Below are 11,503 nucleotides of genomic sequence, written 5' to 3' on the forward strand. Positions count from 1 at the left end.
GTTTCCGTGCGTCGACTTATGCGTCGAGGCCGCGATGAGGACGGCAAATCGTGTTTGCTGCCCACCCAAACAGTTGCCTTAACTTTCGCCTGCCCTACATTACCAGACAGTGTTGATATAGATTCATGGTACTTCGAGGTAAGCCTATACATTCCACCAGTTAGCCAATGCCTGCGTTGTCTACGCTACGGTCATTTCGGCAAATTTTGTAAGAATTCGCAAAAATGCACCATCTACGGTGAAGAACACCTATACAGAGACTGCCCTAAAGATCCCAAGGAAGCCATTTGTGTTCACTGCAGTGGCAATCACATAGCAATTTCTTCAGATTGCCCTATTAAGAAAGAAAAAAATTGAAGAAAATAAAACTAAATACCAAAAAGTTGCATACGCCGATTTATTCAATGAGAAGTCTTTTCCAACATTAAACAAGTCTAAACCAACTGATAATATAAAAAACCTCCTACAGTGCGATGACTTTGTAAACTTACTTATTTCTTCTATTATCAAAATAATATCTCTCAACAAGTCTGACGAAACGTCCGTTACTTCTGCAGGCATCAAAAGCATTCTATTAGATACTTTCAGTACAAACAAAAACAGAAATAAACTTAAAACCACTTAATTTTTTTATGGACCACTTGAACATAATTCAGTGGAATGCTCAAAGTCTATCTAGCAATAAACATGCTTTTACATATTTCCTTTACAATAATGATATACATATTGCTTTAATTTCTGTAACATAGTTAAAACCCGAAATAAAAATAAATTACAAAGGTTACAAAATAGAAAGATTAGATATTGGTAGCAACCATAATGGTGTTGCTATACTTATAAAAAATAATTTAAACTATATTAGATTAAATACATTACATGATGATTCTTTGCAGAAAATAGCTATTAGATTACAGTTCAACAATGAAGAAATCTCTATTGTTAGCTTCTATAGTCCTACTTCAGCTGCCTCGCAAAATTTTACTTATACACATATCAATCATTTGATTGATTCTCTTCCAAAGCCCTTGCTATTGGCAGGTGATTTTAATGCTCATCATACGATGTGGGGTTGCACTTCGAATAATGGTAGTGGTACAACACTACATAATATTATTGAAGATAGTGATCTTTGTATACTCAATGATGGACAAGCCACCACTGTGGGTTCCCACAATTGGCGTCCCAATGCATTAGATCTCACAATTGTTTCATCATCACTATCACTTCGTTGCAACTGGTCTGTTCACAATGATCCAATGGGCAGCTATCTCTTGCCAACTGTCATTAGCATCTTGTTCAGCTATTCTGAAAATACAAATAACAAAGCAAGTCAGGGTAATTTTTCCAAACCAAGCTACATAAATGTTGACTGGTTCAAGTATAAACGAATTGTTGACTCCAAAATTTTAGATCACACTTTCGATTTTTCCGATCCCATTCTTTCATACACAATTTTTTGTAATATTTTATTGGAAAGTGTCAATGATGCTATAATAGCCGGCAAACTTCTTGAGCATTTCGCATGCTTAAAAATAAAAAGATGTAACTCAAAAACCACAACTTTTGGTAATAAGCTTTAGTTTTTTTGCGCGTTTTTCGAATGTCTTTAATTGAAAATTAAAGATTAACTTAAGTGTTTTTCTTTACTTTTACTGTCGATATTGGGAGTTGAAAGTACAGAGTTTTATATAATAACAAGAAGAATTCGTTTTATAACATAATTATAGTTGAAAAAAATGTTTTGACTTACTTCTCTTTATCCTAAAAACCTCACAGTATTATAAAAAAAATCGTGCAGTAATTGAAAAAAAATCTCTTTAGTTTTAAAAAGGCATAAATTGTTTTCAATGTATCCCACAATAATGCACTTTATAATTATTCAAATCGTGGCTATGGTATAATAAGTGCTATTAAATCTTTATTAAATATAAGATATAAAAAATATTAATATTTTTTGTAAATAAAACAAGCTATTATCTATTATATTTTATTTTATAAATCAGAATAGATATTGTTTTGTAATAAAAACAAACATATAAAAAACCTTTAACTCAGCCTTCAGGACCTCGTGAGATCTGTTACATTATTAGGAACACAAATACAACAATAATATTAAAATCAGTCATATTACTCACTAGTATCTTTCACAATACAATATAATATATTATATTATGTATGTACATACATATTATATATGTAATAACAATCACAATCAAATAACACCACTTTTAATTCCTGAAACAACCTAAGTGCTGCATAGGGACTAAATTTTAACGTAACTTAAGACTTCTCTTATTATAAATTTTAGGTAAACGCTAATAACAATATCGACAAACAGTCAAAATATTTTTATTATTAAATTATATAAAAAACGTTTGTAGCATAGCAGCAAAATAAAATATCTAATCATTTTGAAAAGGGCGTAATACAAAAATAGCGTTCTTATGCATTTAAACACTACAATTAACTTACTTAAAATAACGAATTATAAAAATTTGCATAAAAGGAAGGTATTAACTTCTTTTCTATTAGCTCTTTTAAGTCTTTTTTTTTATTAGCAGCTATTTCTTGCCTTTGGCTATAAGCTTTATTTAATGAAATGTCTGATATTTGGCTCATTTTCTTTCGTTTGTTCCTGACATCAACTTGTTTAAAACTAGTATTGCTGTATGAATTTTTGTAATTAAAGCTCAATGGTTCCGATTTTAGCATTTGTAACGCCTTGATATCGTTCCAATTAACATTTTTACCATCTTTATCAGTATTAAAATTATACCCCCACTCCTCTTGAAGAGCTCTTAAGTCCATAAAAGATTCGTATGACAGCTCATGAACATTTATTGCAGGTTTTGATTTTTTTGCGTTCTTGATGAGTGTAACATATTGATCAGGGCTATAAATTGGACCTGACTTCAGATTTTTCTTTATCTCCCTTTCTATCAGACTGTGAACGCTATCGGCTTCGTTCTGTGTATGTCCTCTTATTAGAAATTTGTGTGTTATACTGGTTATATTCAAGTTAGTTACAGCATATACGCTTTTTTATCTCCACTTATCAATTCTGTTACAGTCAGATTGTAGCTATTTAGCTTAGACTTGTAATAAAACGCTGAGGTGTCACCCCTTGGACACTGTAATACAGCTTCTAAATCATAAACTACTTTCCTATCTTTGGTTACATTTTGACGGTCAGTAAGTTTTTCAGAACGACTTTTTAGTTAAGAAAGAAAAGTCTTTTCCTCCAAATGTTTCAAATACTTCTCTTCCAAATCCTGTTTCTGCTCATTATTTGAATTATTGTACGACACACACAGATCGCACTGATCTTTTTTTGGTTGGTAAAATCCTAGGTTAAATTCAATGGTAAAAACTTTATAATATGTTATATAACTACCGCAATCCCTGTTAGCGTCAGTTTGTTGAGCAACAAAGTCATTGTATAAATCTTTTATTGTTTTATCACCACCAATATACTGTTTTGAAGTCGAAGCCCTCACATAATGTGATTCTATTTTCGGAATCATGTTAATATGTTTTCTGATATCCTCTAGTAACTCTGAATTAAGTTTTTTATGGTTTTTGTGCTTTCCTCGTAAGTCATCCACCATAAAACCATCATTCATTCGAGTTTGTACTGTGTAAACCATACGTTCAGAAACCGACAGTGTATTTTTAAAAAATGTCTTGCATACTCTTACTTTTTTATCATTAACCATAAAATAAAAGGCCTTGTTTGGGCGTCTGGGATGTGCGGAATTAGTGTATTTATATTTAGGGGCTACATCTTCCATACATGCTCTAATATAACCTCTTTGTGCTATTAAGCTACCTTGACCCCAAAAGTCATTAAATAGCTTATATCTACTCTCGGAATCAATATTTGCTGCACATTTCAACTTACATCTTTCGGTACATGTATCTTTTATAAAGCGAGCTGGAATCATTTTACGACTTTTTGACATCGAGACATATGATTCGCCTTGGTTTCTAAGCCTTTTCGATTTATTTTGCTGCCATTTTTTAACATTTCGCGAACGTTTTCGTAAACGTTCGCGAAATGTGACTCTGATTTCAATAACGGACCAAATATTTGTAGAGGTCGTCCTCTACAAATATTTGGTCCGTTATTGAAATCAGAGTCAGATGAATTTGTATTGGATTCTTCTATCAAAAAGTTTTTTCTATTGGCAGGCTTATCAAAAAACGAGTTGAATCATCGTCACTAAGATCGACATCACTTTGATCGGTGTATATTGGAGAGATATTATAGTTACTCATACTATTACTATTGTCATTTCGGCGCCCTCTTAGCTGAATTTGCTGTCTCTGACTGTTATCTAGGGAATGGGAGCAAGATGTCGTTCCTTCCTCATATTCCACTCTAACGTTTTGCAAAGTAGTGACTGGGGCAGCCGTTGAACTACCTGAAGAGCTCGATGAAGTAGAGCTGGATGAACTTGAAGATGATGAGCTAGAAGAATCGCTGGATGATGTTGAGCTGCAGGATGATGAACGTTTAGGTTTTATTGCTGGGGTCGAATTATGAAACTCATGACCTGCAAGCTGTTTGTAGTTTTTAATTGAATCTTCATTTTCACTGAAGTTTGAATCACTGCTATAATCGGGTACAAGGCTTACGCACTTGTTACAATTGACGTCGAACCTCGAGCTGATGTTGTAGGCGATGATTGAGTCTTATGCTCTTCAGTGATTGCTTTTGGTCTTCGAGATACATTTTCCTGGTCTTGGTCATCAATTTGCACAACTTTTCCAATCTGAAATAACAATAAACTATATACGTACTCACAAGAAATCAAAATACCTGATATAAAAGTGATTATCCACAATTTAATAAAAAAAAATCGCTTATTTTACAGAAGATGCAAAAAAATATAAATTATAATCTATTACATTATCAGTTATGTATAATATTTATATATTATTACATTATCAGTTATGTATAATATTTATATATTTACAAAAAAAGAAGTATATAATATGTATGTTTATCAGTTTCTAGTACCCATAATACTATTTATTACAAGCTATGCTTAGTTTGGGACTAGATAACTTTTTGTAATAATAATAATATGTCCCACAATATTTATTTTATTTACTTACCTCATCATAACCTTTCAGTTTGATGCATTGTGCATTTTCATTTTCACATACAGCTTTTGCTTGTGGAATTAAACTCAGGATTCTCCTCGATCTCGAAAATGACGCCATTTTCAAAAACTATAAAAGCGTTAATACTTATTTTTAACATGCAATTTACTGGAAAAAAGAATCAATATTTAATATTTCATAAATTTTCTATCTGTGCTTAATAATAAAAAGAAGTAAAGCGTAGTAACATTTGGTAGTTTGCTATATTTTTAATTATAAAGCGATACTTAGTGAATTACTCCGGTAAGTACGGCGTAAGTTTTAAAACAAAACTGAAGTATTAGGCGTTAACTCGATAAGATTTTAAACTTTTTAAAACAACACAGAATGAAATTCAAATGTTTCAAATTATCATTAAGTATGTTTTCCAAAAAAACGATCTATTACAAAAGTAAAGCTATTTATTATTAAATAATATATTGTTTCATAGTTACCTTTTAATAAAAAACCAAATTATTTTAGTTTACACCAAACACAGCACTACATTATTTAATCCCTGCCGAAGCATCACTAAATCATGTCACTTTATTAGATCTAACTTATTAAAATTCGTTGATTGAAATGAGAAAAGCGATCGTGCATCTCGCTCACTTTTGTTGTAACGGTCTCGCTGTCGAATTCTCCCTAACGTTTACGCTATTAATACGCGTTTTATTAGAAAATCTCATAACTCATTAATTTTGAGTTCAATCTTTTTTTTATTAAACGTGCGATTTGTTGACGTAGTGGGGGTAAGTTTGCGCATGGTACACTCACGTGCAAAAACATTATTTACTCTGCGTCATAATGCTATTAAATTATTAAAATCAACATATGTATTTTTTTATATATTTATTAGAACATCAACAAAAAATGTAGGTTAATAATTGTAATAATTTAATCTTGGGGTAAAATAGATATTCCTTCTATTAAGTCAAAACTAGAGCTGTTGCCAGGTCTTGGTTCAGTTGAAGCGTAGCTGGTATTTGTATATTTTTTTTCGTTATCATAATCTTGACCATCATCATCATCACTGTTTTCATCACCCGAGTCGCTATCATCGTGATTAGTCGACATAGGGCTCATCGGTGTAGTTTACAACTCGGTCGATTCGGTCTTCTTTTTTGTCTATAATTAATTATTTTTTGAAGATATTCGATTCGTAGTAATCAAATGTTACTTTTTTCAATTATCAGCTTCCGATTATTTTCTGTTCTTTTTTTCCATCTAAAGCCTAGCTCTTTCATAATACGTCGTAAGCTTCATTCCGAGCCATTAAAATTTATTTCTTCTTTAAAATTTTCGAAGCCTTTCTACGGTACGGAGTTTCGCTGCTTGTTATGTAGTTATTATGATTACATCTTTTTATTACAGATTGAACGAAACTATCCATTCCGGTAACTTTCTTCTTCCCTGATCTTTTCTTACCCGGAGTCCGAAACACGGCGAGCAAGCCAGAGCCTTTAGCTTCCTTAATAATGCACCTTACAGTCCTCACTGATGGTTTTGTTACTTCCGAAGTCTGTTTTAATTTTTCCATATCATTCTTCCCCTGTTTTATAATGAAGCAATATACGTCGTACACAATTTTTCTACCCTTTCTTTTGAATACTACACCGGTTTGTCGCGGCATAGTGTATGTTTTATAAAAAATCAACAAACACTCAACAAATAGCAATGGCAACAAAGTCCACAAATAATTATAACAAATAACTTAACGATTAATAACGATAGACTTTAATAATATAATAACTTTCCACTGTACGCAAGCGTACTTTTGGGAGCAAGCGGAATGAGGGCGCGGTGCGGGACGCAAGGTTCGACTGATCTACCAATAAAGCGCTCGATACGATTTCCCCTGCCGTCGCGCCTCACCCTCACCACCAGTGATCTAAAATTCGGTTCTGCGCAGTCAAGGTCATTTGCTCAAGATGTTTGCCGGTTACTATAACATGAAACCAAAAAACATAACCTTATCACACAACACAAATCACAAAAAAAGGCTATGTCCACCTTGGTGGAATCAGACCTGTACTGCTGCCATAGAACAATGTCGCAAGGTTTATTTGCAATTCAAATCAGATCCTTCTATGGAAAACTATATCTCATTTAAAAAACAACAAGCACTTAAAAAACTTACACTTAATAAAGAAAGAGAAGCTTCTTGGACAGCTTTTTGTGAGTTACTCAATAGACAAACGCCATTATCGACCATCTGGAAAACAATAAGAAAATTTAACAAAACCTATCACAACAATAATATTAAAAGCTCTACAAATAGCAGTTGGATACAAGATTTTTTAAATAAATTTTCATCAAACCCCCAGTCACACGTCAATTTCAATATCCATGTATCAAACACACATACACACAATGAATTTTTTACTAAAAGTTTTACTTTACTAGAACTACATAGTGCTCTCAACTCTAGACGCGATACGGCCTTTGGTTTGGATAATATTTCATACAAAATGCTAAAGAATCTCTCAGTTGACGTGAAAAAAATGTTAATTCTCATATTAAACCTACTTTGGAATGCATCTCTGATCCCACCGGAGTGGAAAACTGATTGCCTTGTACCAATATTAAAACCAGGCAAAGATAACACAAATCACAATTCATACCGACCTATAGCTCTGACATCTTGTTTTGGTAAACTTTTTGAGCAAATGTTAAAACAAAGATTAGAGTTCTATATAGAATCAAATAAATTATTACCTTCAAATCAATTTGGTTTCCGTAGAGGTTTTTCTGCTGCTGAAAGTATGAATAATCTTTACTTAGATATTCATAGTGCATTTGCATATAACAGATTCCTTGTCTGTGTTTTTCTTGATGTTGTTGGAGCATTTAATAATGTTGACCATAAAGTTCTCACTAGAGAGCTATTGACTCTTGGCATACCTGTTAAAATAATTGCTTGGATTTTTTATTTTTTACATGGCCGACAAGTAAATGTTAAATTTAATAATAATTTATGGTCCAAAACCCTCTTATTTGGGAGTTTGTCAAGGTGGAATACTTAGTCCATTATTGTTTATTCTGTATATTCATAAATTAAATATTGTTCTTGGTCCAGAAGTCACAAACTTACAATATGCTGAAGATTTAGCTGTGTACTGCTCAGAATCTAACATGGAAATAGCAGAAAACAAATTAAACACAGCTTTAAAAAAATTAAAAGTTTACTTTAATTACTTAAAATTGGATATAAGTTTGAGTAAATCGAAAGTAGTGGTTTTTAGTAGATCTAGAAATTTATGTGCTAATTTATATTATAATGATAACTTAATCCCTATGGTAGATGAATTTAAATTTCTTGGTGTAATATTTACCAAGAATTTATCTTGGAATAAGCATGTTTATGACTTGTCAGACAGAGCTTCTAAAGCTTTCAATATTCTTAAGCCTCTTGCAAGGACATCATGGGGTGCTGACCTTAAAATTTTACTTATGTTGTACAAATCTATAGTCCGATCTCATTTTGAGTGCAGCTATTTTTGTTACGCATCAAATTCTATTCTTATTAAAAAGCTTGAAATTATCCAAAACAACAGTTAATAACTGGTGCCATGAAAACCACACCAATAATATCTATGCAAGTAGAATGTAGCGTCCCACCATTACATTTCATTCATTTTCTTTTGTAATGGCGGTCCTTTTTGATTTCGCCAAAGTCAAGTTTTATAGTCTGTGGTTTTGATTATGCTCAGCTGATGTCTTTTGGTGAAGTTTGGATTCTTTTTTGTTGGGTGGGCTTCGTGATTGCACAAGGTCACATCAATTTTAATTATTATTATTTTACAAAGTAATCAACTGTTGAATTACTAACCTAAAACAGGACAAACAATATATGTATATATACATATACATACATATATATATATATGTTACAGAAAAGATTGTCAGAAGATTAGTAAGGACAAACAACTTATAGTCTAATGTTATTCTGGTGAACATATTCACATAAAATATTTACAAAAGTTGTATGTACAAGGCTCAACAAAGATTTGAAATTCGTCGGTCTGGGGATAATGTCCGGTAGAACTTCGTAAAGGGAAGGTCTTCTAGGGCAGTTAAAGAAAATGTGTTCTGCTGATCCCTCGTCGAGCCCACACTCACATAGGGAGCTATCCTTGACCCTTATTTTAGCTAGGTGAACCGAGGTACAAGCATGACCTAATCTTAACCTACATATTGTGGACGTGACTCTCTTGTTGGCTTTCCTGTATTTAAAAAACCAAGGCCGAACGAGCAACGAGTCTTGAACATCCGCGTAATGTTTGCCTTTAATGCGTTTCGAAAGGTTCCACGCTTCATTCCAGCGCGATATGAGATCGGCCTTGGCTAGAGACGTTAGATCTTGTGCATAGGTTGTGTAATGAATATCACTACCTATTGTCGTGGCATCCTTAGCACACTGATCAGCACCCTCATTACCCACTATACCGCTATGTCCCGGGATCCAAGCTAGGGTGATTTTTATGCCAGACACGTGACACCGAAAAAGAATTTCTTTAATTTTCAGAACAAAAGGGAGCTTTGACTTGGATCTGAGTTGGTTTGCAAGGATTGCCTGTAGACAGCTTCTAGAGTCGGTGAATATCACCGTGTTGTGTAGCTTATGTGATTCTATATACATCAGGGCTTCAAGGATAGCTAGCGCCTCTCCTGTAAAAACCGAGGCTTGAGGGGGACACTTAAAGTTTAAAATGATTTTGTACTCCGGTATCCAGACAGCGAAGCCTACACAGCCGTCAGCTTTTATTTTTGATGCGTCAGTGAACATAGTATGCCAACCGTTCCATTTACTATTGACGACAGAGTTAAATTTGGCGTTTGCACCGGGGTCATCTTTATTTATTCCGATATTTAGAACAATGTCCGGACGGTATAGAATTGCATTATACCACCATTACATCTAAGATTCAATTTTTTTAAATTTAAATTTCTTCTTAAGCTCTTCGCTATTTCACATCATGCACTACTGCGAAAACTTCAGCATTCCCAAACTATTCCTTCTTCCATTAATTCCCCAAAATACCCTTTCATTCTTCTTCACTTCTCGAATTTTATGGCGTTTGTTGAGCAATATAACATTTACAAAGCAGTTGATAAATGGGCTTGTTATGAAGATACATTTGAGAGTAAATTCTGTGCTATGCGTATATCTATAAATAATGACCTTAAATCTAAAGAAGACTTTGATCAACACACAACCGAATGGCCCGATTTTCACTGTATTTATACTGACGCCTCAAAATCAGATCAAGGAGTATCACTAGCCTATTATCACAACAATATTAAGGTTGGATATGGATTTGGTTTACCACCTTCATCCAGCATTTTCACAGCAGAAGCACTTGCTATATTGCATGCCTTGAAATATATAAAAGAAGACATATGTGCCAGAAAACAGAATAAGTGGCTTATCGTCAGTGACAGTATGTCAGTTCTTTCCAACCTTCAAAATAATTGCTTTAGCAATAGAATAAACCATGTCATCTATCATATTACATTACATATAACTTTGGACGGATTTGCGTAACCAAAATATCACTGTTGAATTCACATGGACTCCAGCACATTGTGGAGTGGTGGGCAATGAAAAAGTTGATAATTTTGCAAAATCAATAAATAACTTGGGTGGCCAGATTAAAAATATTTCAATTCCATGGCAAGACCTAATTCCTGATATTCGTCAACAAATTAATAAAGATTGGCTCGAAAACAGTATGCTGAAATAAATAATGAAATCGGTATTAAACCCTGGTTCGCTAGGAGCAAATATTTGTGTAACAGGAAGTTCTACACACAGATTTGTAGACTGAGATTTGGTCATTGCAAATTTAACGCTCACCTTTACCGAATGAAAATAACTTCGTCACCAAATTGTAATAAATGCTCCCTAAATGAAGAACAAACTTTACATCATATTTTTTTCACATATCCAGCTTTTAATATTCATCGCATCCTATTTATCGATAAACTGCAAGAGGTTTATAAGGATAGCATCCCGCCTTCTCTTCAAGAATTGCTTAAGTGCCCTGCAAGTTTTAGAGCAGTATATGAATACATTAACTCTACTTTCGGAGACGTCTTTTAATGGAGAACACAAATTTGACTTTAAAGTCAGATTTTCCAAGAAACACGATTGCGACAACTTTCAACCGAAACAAATTGGAAAAAAAAAAATTATCTGAATAGACATTTACACGGATTTGAAAAATATTTATAAATGAAGAATACTAAAGAATTGGCTTTTTTGCCTTGAAACATAAAATTATATATGAAAATATTAAACTTAAGAATTGACTGTATGGCTTAGTTCCATTGCCTTTCTCTTCGAGAAAAA

At 33.1% G+C, this 11,503-nt stretch overlaps 1 long non-coding RNA gene across 1 annotated transcript; it reads right to left on the reverse strand.

Moving 5' to 3' along the window:
* Window positions 1–373: 373 nt before the first annotated feature.
* On the reverse strand, window positions 374–10,668 carry LOC134201799 (uncharacterized). The gene is made up of 4 exons (XR_009977060.1): window positions 10,482–10,668; window positions 7,867–8,052; window positions 7,289–7,363; window positions 374–1,305 (listed from the first exon to the last, which is right to left on the reverse strand). It is a non-coding gene; the product is annotated as an uncharacterized LOC134201799 (long non-coding RNA).
* Between the last annotated feature and the right edge of the window lie 835 nt (window positions 10,669–11,503).

The sequence above is a fragment of the Bombyx mori genome, chromosome W (genome assembly GCF_030269925.1).
Source record: "Bombyx mori chromosome W, ASM3026992v2".
Lineage (NCBI taxonomy): Eukaryota > Metazoa > Arthropoda > Insecta > Lepidoptera > Bombycidae > Bombyx > Bombyx mori.